Source organism: Gigantopelta aegis, chromosome 11 (assembly GCF_016097555.1).
Source record: "Gigantopelta aegis isolate Gae_Host chromosome 11, Gae_host_genome, whole genome shotgun sequence".
Lineage (NCBI taxonomy): Eukaryota > Metazoa > Mollusca > Gastropoda > Neomphalida > Peltospiridae > Gigantopelta > Gigantopelta aegis.
This window is the reverse complement of record NC_054709.1, coordinates 12,379,377-12,387,874: the sequence shown is the minus strand read 5'-3', so window position 1 is coordinate 12,387,874 and position 8,498 is coordinate 12,379,377. Positions and strand designations below refer to the sequence as shown.

General features: G+C 37.6%; 1 long non-coding RNA gene across 1 annotated transcript; it reads right to left on the bottom strand.

The window, feature by feature from the left end:
* Positions 1–1,459: 1,459 nt before the first annotated feature.
* On the bottom strand, positions 1,460–5,131 carry LOC121385291. Its single transcript, XR_005959521.1, has 2 exons — positions 3,335–5,131; positions 1,460–1,957 (listed from the first exon to the last, which is right to left on the bottom strand). It is a non-coding gene; the product is annotated as an uncharacterized LOC121385291 (long non-coding RNA).
* Between the last annotated feature and the right edge of the window lie 3,367 nt (positions 5,132–8,498).

Sequence of the window (8,498 nt, the reverse complement as noted above, 5' to 3'; positions counted from 1 at the left end):
CATACTGCTCTGTATTAAAATTAATTAGTAACTGACCAGATATTAATTTTTATCATATATCTTACATTTTCAGTGCAATCAAAGTATGTGATATTTTTAAGATCACATACTTTAAGAATTTGGTAACTGCAAATTAGATGTAAATTAATCGAGGTCACAACACTAGGTTTATTGACATTTAAGCAAACGTACTTGTGTGTCACTCTATAATTGACGTATGCATTCATAGTCATCGAATAAAAACATTTCAGTGGCAATTTAACAATGAAAGCTGTCCAGTGTTCAGAAAACAAAAAATGTTTAAGCCCTAGTTTGTTTTGATGTAAAGACATCCAAAATGACGTCATTCGAGTTTGAGGTCATTTTCATTCAAAAATACACCGCACCACATATTCTTACATCATTTGAATATCTAGTAATGGCAGACTGGAATTAAAGTTGCGTGTACAGTTTACAAAAACATGTATTAAGCTTGAGATTATATGATAAAGAGATTATTACCCTCGTGTGTTTCGGTATCGTCAATATCATATATTAGGAATAAAAATAATGTATTATGTGAGCCTCTGGTAATAACCTCTCTGTAAATAAAGTTTTGTTTAAATTTACCAACTGTGATCATCATTTAACATTTACTGCACCTGATGCCAACCCCACCCCCCCAAAAACCATGGAGCAAACCTTTTATTCTCAGAGCGGGCATGGATGTGATGAATTTGACATCAACATTAAGCAACTTATTATAATCCAATACAGAAAGAAATGTGTGGATGCAACAATGACTGAAAAACAGGGTCCTATTGCACAAAATCTTGTAAGCCTAGTTTTGCACACAAATGTAAAACTATGACTAAACTAATTTTTATTACTAATATAGTACAACAAATATATTTTCTGATGTATACATAATTCAATTTCTTTTCTTCTTAAAAATAAAAGATAAAATGCTCCATCTTTCATAATTATGTAATTTTTTGTGTGAAACGAATCCCAAATATATGAAAACGTATGCCCAGTGTAACTGGTACTTGCTGTTTTGTCAAATTGGCTCCATGTAACAAAGTTAAAACACTGTCTGAAATTGTAGCGTCATTTAGAGAAGAAACCCCATGTCCTCAATCTGACTACAGCCTTTTATCTACTTCCTTTGTTGCCACATAGCAGCAAATCATGTTTTATATGTACTTAGGGTAGCATACACCGATTAATACTCCACCAGTCGGGATTTCCACCACCGAGGGTGTACTTTTTCTATTCCACATGACCGCATACGATGGTCTTTTTCTCCCATCCATTTGATAAATAAACCATTATTTTACACAAACAAAGACAAAGATGGCTGAAAAAATAACTTCTTTATTTGACCGTTTTATCGTAAAGAAACTACACTATCATATTTGCTGCCTCTGTTTCATGTGTTAAATATAATTTAACACTAAAAATTAACAAGATAGCTTTTATAATGAAGGTTTTAATAAGTTCACAAAATATTGATCCAAAACTAACCAACTTGCATTGATATGACGTGATGTATTGCCAATGCCGTAATACTCCCCATGTTAAATTCAATGACATCATAGCCCATGCAAGACAGATTTATTTCGCATGAGCTCCATGTATTTCAAAGTTTGAAAATTGTCTGAAATTGTAGCGTCAGTTAGAGAAGAAACCCACATCTTCAATCTGGCTACAGCCTTTTATCTCGTTCCTTTGTTGCCACTCATCAGAAAAAAGGTGTTTTATAAGTACAAATGTGGCTGCCTATGTCCATTATCAGTTAGCAGCAAGGAGATGATGTCTAACATGTACAGGTCAGCACACTCCACTGTCCTTCACACACAGGTCTAACATTGGTCTGAACAGGAAATACCCCAGTGTTGACAACATGGTAACAGTGCAGCCTTTACTTCAGACTTCTGAACATTGTACTTCTTCATCCTCGAAGACCTTCAGGAACCTGGAATAAAATATTCATCATAATTCTTATTAATCAGGTATGAGGAATAATGTATTAGTGAGGATTTTTTTTGAAAATGTTATGGTTGGGGAAGGAAGGAAATATTTTATTTAATGGTTATATAGCATCAGACATGGTCAAGGTCCACAGAGATATTGAGAGAGGAAACCCGCTGTCGCCACTTTATGGGTTAGCAGCAAAGGATCTTTTATATACACCAAAGAAAGAAATATTTTATTTAACGATGCACTCAACACATTTTATTTACGGTTATATAGCGTCGGACATATGATTAATGACCACAGAGATAGGAAACCCACTGTTGTCACTTTATCTTTTATATGCACCATCCCACAGACAAGATAGTACATACCATGGCCTTTGTTACACCAGTTGTAGAGCACTGGCTGGAACGAGAAATAGCCCACTGGGTCCACCGACCATGCATCAAGTGAACACTTTACCACTGGGCTATATCCTGCCCATTGTGTAAACAATATAAGAAATGGTGGGGAGGGTGGTTGTTATTTTTCTCTCCAAATGTCTTATCCCCAGAAACACAATGTCAGGGTTGGGAGAGACCAAAAATCACCACCATATATTTTTATCGCTTTTTTCTTCTTCAATATTACAAGTATATTTTAATATATTTCACAAGGCATACACAAATAAACACTTTAAAAATACAAATTTGGTTTGTTTTTTTACACTTAATTCTTTTTTAACTGGAAGGGTTCAGCACAAGTCCTATTTATATTGAATCTTAAAATCAATCTAATTAAAATTAGCTCCACGATTACATGTGGATCTAACAGCAGCCCGTTGGAGCTCATGTCCAGTTGACCTTTCCTTCGACCAACCAAAGCCTTACTTGCAAAATCATGTCAGTGATTTGAACAGAATTTGAAAGCATTCGGGTTTATACCGAGGGTATACGAAATAATTCGGGTGAATTACGAAGTATGCCGGAAACTAATTTCAATATAAAATTTTATATAAAATGTGTTTCAAGACCAAAAAAACCTGTGATAGTATAGCCATAAAATCCGTTTATACTAGTATACAATACAGAGTTTATTACTGCACTTTCTCACCCGTTTTTTTCCATGTTGAAATAGACCAACAAGTTCGCCTATTGCATAAATAGTCTCGACCGATATTTGTAGAATTTGTATGCTCCCAAATAACGTTATAAAAGGCGAAGTGTAATTGGTTGATATTTAAACTGTTATTTACAGATCATATGTCACCTGGACATGGGAGTCCATGCGATGCTGTTGGATCTACTGGCGAGACCAGTAGAGCTAATTTGTAATCAGATTGTCTTAAGATGGTCTATTTTCTAGCTTACAATGTATAGGCCTAACTAATACTTACAGCTGAATCCAAACAGCTCTCCATCACATCATAAAATGTGGGATTTAGACGGGAACTCGAGTGGAAACCAACCTGTTGTGGAAAAAAAATATATATACAAGTATACATTTATTATATATACATGTACATATACCGGGAAGCCCCAAAAATACAATAACTGTACTGAATATGGAATTGGCTTAAACGTATGGGGATAGTAACTTTTAGTTTTTAAACACTAAGGCATATTTTCCACCTAAACTCTGGTTTCAAGCCGCAAAAATGGACACTAAGTTTGGTTAATTTACAAACATTTAACAAATTTGGATACAACAGAGTGAAACAAAAGTGAAACGAGTCTGTGATGTTGAATTGCCCTTAAAAATAAGACTACAATGCAACTCCATAAATGCTACTTCTAAGACACACATGCGTTTTTTTAACAATATGAAAAATGCATTTTGTGGAAATTAGAAACACAAGGATGACAAGAAACACTTTGGTTGTACGAAAATGGATTGTCTAAAGAATAAAATATAAGTAATGTTTGATTTCAGTGATCATAAAAGGCTCTAATAGTGAAAACTATGCCTTAGTGTTTAAAAACTAGGGTCTGTCCCTTTAATATTCCATTACTATATGGACATTTGCCACATTCAGTGAAAATTGTTAAATATTGTTAAAATAGCAAGATTCCAAATTTAAATTAAAATAATTTAGTATTCCTTAAAATTCCAGACTAAAAATAATGCGATCGTCAAGAAAGAAATGCAGAGTACTGACACTGTAGAATCTTTACTGTAATGAGTTCCTAAATACCAAGTAATAAACAAACTTCAGCACTTAACATTGGTTTTGACCCTATTTGATGCATTGAAAAATGTTGATCTGTAGGAGGAAAATACCTATCAGTAATAAACACATGGACATATGTGTACATATTGATAATCTGATTTTTCATGTTGGTTGTTTTATGTTATATACATTTAATGTCCCACTCATTGTTACGGGGTGGTCAACCCTAAAACAAATAATCTATTTTGAATTTGAATTTAAAATGCCAAGTAAAAAGAATTTTGGAAAATATGGATACTAATTACTATACAAACAGTTACGAGTAAGAAACCAAACCTGATGCACTAACATGACGACATCTGTAACTGCTGGGTTGTGACTCTACTACCAAATGAATCATCTGTGTTCACAAGGGATTAATGAGAAAAAAGCAAGTTACATTATCACCCCACCACATTCTCTGCACATCTGGCGGACGCTTTACCACTGGGCTACGTCTCTCCCCGTAGTTATAATTTTATTATATATTAATTTTTTGTTTTTTTACAATCCTCCTCCAAAGTTCCTTTGGCATTCCACCTTATGTCACTGAGGCCCCCCCATAATGGATTTTCTGGATCCGCCGCTGGCACTGATTTATTAATCATCAGCTACTGGATGTCACACATTTGGTAATTTTGACAGAGAACTAACCCACTATATTTTTCCATTATATCAAGGGATCTTTTATATGCACAATTCCATCAACCGGATAGTACATTACATAGCATTTGAAAAACCAGTCGTGGTGCACTGGCTGGATCAGTCCTGGACAGAATGCACATTAGGCCAACGCTTTACCACTAGGCTACATCCCACCCTGTAAAACGTATGGAGTACAATTAGTAGAGACCTCACCTTAAAAGGAAGGAAGGAAATGTTTTATTTAACGACGCACTCAACACATTTTATTTTTAGTTATATGGTGTCAGACATATGTTTAAGGACCACACATATACTGATGGAGGAAACCTGCTTTCGCCACTTCATGGACTACTCTTTTCGATTAGCAAGGAATCTTTTATATGCACTATCCCATAGACAGGATAGCACACACCCAGGCCGCTGAAGCGAGAAATAGCCCAATGGGCCCCACTGATGGGGATCAATCCCATACCGACTGCGCATCAAGCGAGCGCTTTACCACTGGGCTACGTCTTGCCCCCTCACCGCAAAAAGTGTAAATAAATATGCACTAGTGAGGTTGTTAAATAAAAACTTTAACCATAAAAATTCTACAAGATGTTTTCTTTCTCCTAGATGGGATTTAGCTCAGTCGGTTGAGTGGTTACTCAAGATGCTTACGTCACAGGATTGAACCACCTCAGTGGATCCATTCAACCAAAAAACATTTCTCGTTCCAACCAGTGCACCAGAACTGGTCAAAGGCTGTGGTGTGTGCTTTTCTGTCTTTGGGAAAATGCATAGGCTACTTTTTGATTAGTAGCAAGGGATCTTTTATATGAATCATCCCACAGACAGGGTAGTACATACCACAGCCTTTGATATACCAGTCGTGGTGCACTGGCTGAAACAAGAAATAGCTCAATGGGCCCACTGACTGGAATCAATCCCAGACCGACTGGCCCATCGAGCGAGCGCTGTACCACCGGGCTATATCCAGTCCCCCCCAACAGCATTTGATATCACAAAGCACTGGTCCACAGTTTGATCAGGACTCCAGCAAGCATCCTACCAACAGATGGATATGCCTGAATGGTTAAAACACAGTTTGTTTTGTTAATGACACCACTAGAGCATATTGATTTATTAATCATTGGCTATTGGACGTCAAACATTTGGCAATTTGTGGCAAAATCTTACGAGGAAACCAGCTACATTTTCACATTAGTAGCAAGGGATCATTTATATGGACCATCCCACAGACAGGTAGTACATACCACGACCATTGATATACCAGTCGTGGTGCACTGGCCTGAACGAGAAATAAGACCAATGGGGCACACCAACTGAGATCTCTCTTAGACCACTCATGAAATGATCGCTTTCGGCCCAACAACTGGTGATCGCTTTACCACTGGGCTACATCCAGACCCACTTTCACATTTGAAGCTAGGCTTGAAATTGATAAGTTGTTATTAGAGAAAGAAAGTGTTTTATTTAACGACGCACTCAACACATTTTATTTACGGTTATATGGCGTCAGACATATGGTTAAGGACCACACAGATTTTGAGAGGAAACCCGCCTTCGCCACTACATGGGCTACTCTTCCGATTGGCAGCAAGGGATCTTTTATTTGCGCTTCCCACAGGCAGGATAGCACAAACCATGGCCTTTGTTGAACCAGTTATGGATCACTGGTCGGTGCAAGTGGTTTACACCTACCCACTGAGCCTTGCGGAGCACTCACTCAGGGTTTGGAGTCGGTATCTGGATTAAAAATCCCATGCCTCGACTGGGATCCGAACCCAGTACCTACCAGCCTGTAGACCGATGGCCTGTCACGGCGCCACCGAGGCCGGTTTGTTATTAGAGAGCAGATACCATAAAATACTTTATGATAATCAAATTCACAAGCAGCTTTAGCTTTCCATATTTTTCTGACTATTCCTCGGGGGTGGGACATAGCCCAGTGGTAAAGCACTCCCCCAATAAGCAGTTGGTCTGGAATTGATCCCAGTCGCAGGGCTCATTGGGCTATTTCTCGTTCAAGCCAGTGCAACATGAATGGTATATCAAATGCTGTGGTATGTGCTATCCTGTCTGTGCACCACTGTGTGAACGATTCAGTTTGTGAACAATTTCTGTTCATACCCACAAATGTTAAAAAGAAACAGAATCCATTAATAGTTGCTAATCCAATATCTGTACAATTGTAGCAAGATCTTAGTTGTGTATTTATGAAACTTATCATGTTTGGGGGTTGGGAGGGAATAGTAGTTTATTTTGGTATACACAGCTAGATGTAATACGGTGTTCATCTCTAAATCACATAATGTAGTTGATATAAGCTGATGTGATTTTTTGCAGCCGGTGTTCAGGGGCCACTCAAGGCCCTGAAGGAATTTGTCGTTTGCAACCCCTGGAACTGCCAAAATTTGCATTCAGTGCTAACAAATCTAAACTGGTTATAACGTATATAATAAAGGCACAGATCATAAACCTGAAACCGTGAAAACATGCAAATGAACCGTGTGTGGTCAACAATATTGAACATCATGGTTAGGCTAGGGTTTTTTGGGGGGTTGGGGTTGGGGGTGGGGTTGGGGGTGGGGTGGGGTGGGGGGTGGGTGGTGTGGTGGTAGACAAAATGGAAAAGCGCATTTACGCGTAGCTCCCACATCCCTGAATTTCCCACAGATAGAGGCCACGGCATGTACCATCCTGATATACCAGTTGTGAAGTGATGGTTGCCAATGGGAAATAAAGAATAGCAGCATAGCAATAGACTGAAAACTGCCACGTCGCTACCGTTTTTGTTGGAGGTTTCCTCCCTTCAAATTTGATTTGGGATATTGATTCCACATCTGCACAAAACTGATACAGGCAGGTTTATCGTTAGTAATGTCAGAAACAACTAGGCCTATAGATTACTGCTAAATATTAATTTATGTCAGTATTACGCAAAAATAGATGCAGCAAATCATTTTACCAAATTAAGTTTGGATGCAAATTTTAAAAATTCCGCCATTTCGATTACGGTATAGCAATATAGACTGGAAAGTTTGTTACAATGTTATTTATGAATTAAATTTACGTGAGATATTAAATTCTCAGGTGTAATAACAGATTTTGAAATGTTAGTATCCAAATGCGATACTGCCCAATTTTTTTAACCTGGGACATACGATATTTCATAACTGACCTAAGTCGTTAAAAAGAGTCATGACTCCCCCCATCTTTCCACTGAAACTAGTTCAAGGAGCAGCTACCCTTAGAAACAGGTGAATTTTTACTACAAAAGGATAAAATACCAAACCTCAATACGATTTTTATGTTAAATCCTACCCCCCCCCCTCTCCCCCCATCCCAAATTATTTTCCTTAATGTCACCAACAGAGCAGATATTGGATGTCAAACATTTGGTAATTTTGACAGTCTTTAAGGAAACCTGTTTTTATATGCACCATCCCACAGGATAACACACCACAGCCTTTGATATACCAGTCGTAGTGCACTGGCTGGAATGAAAAATGGCTCAACAGGCCCATTGATCGATACCAAACTGACCATGCATCAAGCGAGTGCTTTACCAAATGGCTACGTCCCACAATCCATAATCCAAGTTACGGGAGCTATTAATCACTTCCATTTTTTTTTTTTTTATCACCACCAGAATTTGAATATAAAAGCAGCGAATTAAAAAAGTAAATTAAATACTAAGAAA